Source organism: Mugil cephalus, chromosome 18 (genome assembly GCF_022458985.1).
Source record: "Mugil cephalus isolate CIBA_MC_2020 chromosome 18, CIBA_Mcephalus_1.1, whole genome shotgun sequence".
Taxonomy (NCBI): Eukaryota; Metazoa; Chordata; class Actinopteri; order Mugiliformes; family Mugilidae; genus Mugil; species Mugil cephalus.
Window position 1 is genome coordinate 3,743,366 of NC_061787.1, and position 3,147 is coordinate 3,746,512.

A 3,147-nucleotide genomic window follows, 5' to 3' on the forward strand; every position below is an offset into this window, starting at 1 on the left:
AATGAATGCATGTTCCTATGTGCTGTCATTATTCAGTTGTTAGGATTTGACTGGCTCATTGTTTACACCGATGAGCCATAACATTATGACCATGCAGGAAGCTGGGCAAGTTGACGGATTTGAGCGGCTGTGACGACTGTCAGATTGGAACGGCTCCCAATTCAACTGAGTCTCTGTGCGATGTGTTGGACAAACGTGTGAACCTTGGAGGCCCCACATCTCAAACTTGCCGGACTTGAAGGATCTGCTGCTAACGTCTTGGTGCCAGATATCAGAGGGAGTCAAGGACGTTTTGGAAACAAGGTTGATCTACACAATATTAGTCGGAGGGTCATAATCTAATGGCAGACTTATCAGTATTTGCACTTGGATGTTTTTTTCCTTTATGGATATGCATTTAAATGTTTGTTGAGTGATTCAGGCCATTTGGAAACAACCCTCAGATCAATCGGAGGAGTCAAAGTAGTGGACTATTTTCTCACCTCTCTCCCTGAGTGAAGCGGTCCAGGCCGGACCGCCGTACGGAGTCACGACTTTGCAAATGTAGATGAGGTCGGGCTGACCGTTCAGCAGCCTGAGGCGGCTGTCTACCGTGTACAGGCCGTTCTTGTTGGCCAGCTTGCGTGTGACCGGCCTCAGGTCCTCGAAAGTGGCGGGCTCGGTTACCCAGGCCACGCGGGGAGCCGGGTACACGTTCTGCACCGTGCACTTCATCTCCTCGTAGCCGCTTAGCCTGGACAGCACCAGAGACAGGCCTCGGATCGGGGCTGCGCACACACAGAGAGACACCAGCGGCATGCTAAATGTTTTCCTTCGTGGCAGCCTCCAAATGCCAGAGCTGAATATAGCCCGGCATTAGCTCACATCATTCCTATGCAGATAACATTGGAGCTGTGTTGGACACAAAGTGAATTCTGTCAAGACATAAACCTTATAGCTCATAGTTTGCAGAGCATCTTCAACTGTCTTTTAAATTACACTACCATAACACACCTGTCTCTTAACCAGGGGCGCACACTCACAACAAAAAAAACAGGCAACTTTTAGCATATTATGCAACTTTAAATCTACAAAAGCCATGTAGTGTTACTCCACACCCACTCTAGGATCCTCCTTTTTTTCATTGTCTTTTTTGTAGGTCTTTAGCATCTTTCATCACACCTGCGCCAAACGTCTAACTCCAGACGTGACAGCCCCCAAACCTCCACTTAACTCACCTTCCACCTTCAGTATGACCTTGGCACTGTGCTTGCCCTCCTCGGTTTGCACTTGACACCTGTACGTGCCTCGGTCCTTGAGGTCAGTCTTCTTGAGGACCAGCGTGGCGTTGCCGTTGGATATCAGGCGAGGGACGACGGAGACACGTCCGGAAAACTGCTCGTGCTGCTCCCCGCTGTCGCTGTCGTCGTCGTCGTCATCATCGCCGTCTTTTCGCTCGTACTTGTACACCAGCGTGTCCTGTCTGAACCACTGGACGGTCTCCTTGCTGCTGGGCTGGAAGCTGCAGGGGAGGATGCAGTCATCCGAAACGAAGCACGTCACGGTGACGTCTGGAACGTGACATGAAGAGTTAGGGTCAGGGTTGGGGTTAGGGTTGGGGTTAGGGTTAGGGTTAGGGTTAGGGTTAGGGTTGGGGTTAGGTCAGATCCTACAGATATTCTCTCGAGAAGTTTGATGACGGCCTAATATACCGCAGGAATGATCTGGAGTTATTGTTCGAGGGAAGTTTCAGCGTCACAGCGTGAATTTTGTTTCACACTTCTCATTGTGTTTACAACTGTAAAGAGGTCTCCTATTGTTTACTCCACACCAGTGGTGATTTTAGGCAAGGTCATAAGGTAGCATGTCAAATTTAAACTTCAACAACTATATTTGAGATATATATTAATAATCCCAATGGCCTCATCCCCTAATTCAGTGGTTTCAAACCCTTTTCTAACAGAGGCCCCACTTTTAAGTCTTTAACGTTTTCGCAGCCCACGTCCTTTCACCTCTCCTCTACTTTTTAAAATCAAAGAAACAAACATCGTACTCTTACTTATGGTTCTGTCCCTTTAAAATAAAAAATAAAAGCAGTGGATCATATTAAGACGTCATGGCAGAACACAACCAAAACCAAAACCTCAAATGGAAATGATTTGGCGGCCCACTTGCGATACCCTGGCCGTCCACTAGGGGGCCGCAGCCCACAGGTTGGGAATCACTGTTGCTTAGCAGCACGACTTGATGCTGATGTTGGCACCTGAACGCTGAGAATTTCGTCCACATGACTTCCCAAGTAAACATAACCGGACAAGTTGCAGCATGAGATTGTTAGAGCCATAGCATGGAGGAAAATGTTGTGAAAGTTTAAATGCAATGACATGATGACCCTCTGGTGCTCCGTCTAGTGGGATCCTCCGTTAACATACATCATCGTAGCCTGGCAGAGTCAAAGCCAGTTGTTGTCAGCATTTTGTAACACTCCAATGGGATTTCATGCCCGGCATGTTCCTCTAACCAACCAGAGACATTTTATTCTAAACAAATCCAACTCCACGGCTCCCAGACGATGTGTTTGACTGTATTTCTGTTACGCTTTTGCCCAGTGATTTTGTCTGACCAGTGATTTGAATGGTCCTGGTTTCCATAATCCGAGAGACTCCAGAACAATTTTCCAGCCGTAATTGTACCGGTTAAATATAATAAACAGTTCACTTTAGTCACTGAAACACTTGCAGGGAGTTCTTTCCCAGACATAACATTATGACCACCTTCCTCATATTGTGTGTGTTTCCCTTGTGCCTCAAAAATAACTGTGACTCACGAGAGAATGGACATGGACATGGACCTTCTGAGGGTGTCCTGTGGTGTCCTTAGTGGGGGTCTTTAGGTTGAGGGGAGGGTCCTCTGTGGATCATCCCACAGATACTTCATCAGTTTGGGATCTAGTGAATTTGGAGGCCAGGTCAACACCTTGTGCACCTTTTTGTTGTTGTTGTTGTTCTTGTTCCTAACCTTTTTTTGTGTGTCTGTCTGTGTCAGAGCATTCAGAGCAGATCTGGGCGTCAGTGACGACGAAATGACACAGATTTGACCTGAACCAGCACAAAGGGAGAGGCTGAGGGCGTTTGCAGAGCATTTTGTAGAGGAAACGACAAAGGTAGA